General features: G+C 35.0%; 1 protein-coding gene across 1 annotated transcript in view; it reads right to left on the bottom strand.

Annotated features, from left to right (window-relative positions):
• The window catches only part of tlcd3a (TLC domain containing 3A), a 22,742-nt gene that overhangs the window by 8,111 nt on the left and 13,480 nt on the right, over positions 1 to 1,151 (bottom strand). The window lies entirely within an intron of this gene.

Here is a 1,151-nt window from a genome sequence, read left to right as displayed (position 1 = left end):
AAAAAAAAAAAAAAAAAAAAAAAAAAAAAAGAAAAAAAGATTAAGCTAAATGTCGAAACATTAAAACCAAATAATCTGAGTCAAAGTCTTCCAACACTTCTCAGCTGCAGGTTCAGCTGGATGTAGATCTGATTCCAGGTATCAGAACCATTCAGGGACTCATTCAAATTTTCTACTACGCAAATGAGCCAGTGTGCAAAATACATCATGAGACTCATTTTTAGCTACAAGCTAACATGAAATGAATGTGTCCGTCTCTGCTGTGATAAAGACAAGTTGCTGTATTTTAACAGACAAACCAAACGAGCCTAAAGCTGATGAGTGACGAAATAAAAGGAGAAACAAAGAAAAGGAAGTTAAGTCCAGACAGAACAAAAAAACGGGGAGGATGACTGCAGCTGGAGCTGAATAATGTAGGGTAATGTGAGCTCATAAAGCCACTGACTGAAAACAAAGCCGGAGTTTCAGCTGCTCCTGGGTGGCTGCGATTCTGTTTGGACAAAGAAGTTTCATGTTAACTGGACAAAACTCCTGAAACACAAAGGAGACTTTATAAAGTTTTCTGGAATAAAAACAAAAGTAAAACCTTCTGACTGGACATTTAATTAGACCAACAGTTTGTTTTAAAATGTGACTGATTCTGGTTTTTAAAACAGAAGACATGAACCTTAATCAACTCGACACAAAATCTTTTTCTTCAATTTTCCATTTCATGTGTGCTAATGTTGCTCAGAGAGATAAATCTAAAAAACAAACACAAGCTAGTTTGTTGAAAGAGAAATCAGATTTACAGCCTGGAAATGATTTGATAAGTAATCCACGTCGTTCAGCGCCGACTCTGTTTCCTGCTGCCACTCAAGGAATCATTAGGAGATTTTAACGCAGCTYTTTGTACGAATTGATTAGAAACCACTGACCAACATTAGAGCACGCAGTCATAAAGTGTTACTGGCAGGAGAAAACAACTCATGATTTATCGTCACATCAGCCTCAGTAACATTAATTTATTTGTTTCCGGTTGTCTTCCAGTGCGCACGTTCCAATAAGAGTTGTTAATTTGGTTTATTTGAATGGAGCAATTATTGTTACATTTTAGTAAATAAAAATATTTATTAATGGCCAATAATAATAATAATAATAATAATAATAAT

The sequence above is a fragment of the Austrofundulus limnaeus genome, unplaced genomic scaffold (assembly GCF_001266775.1).
Source record: "Austrofundulus limnaeus strain Quisiro unplaced genomic scaffold, Austrofundulus_limnaeus-1.0 Scaffold21, whole genome shotgun sequence".
Classification (NCBI taxonomy): Eukaryota; Metazoa; Chordata; class Actinopteri; order Cyprinodontiformes; family Rivulidae; genus Austrofundulus; species Austrofundulus limnaeus.
This window is presented reverse-complemented; position numbering and strand designations above follow the sequence as displayed.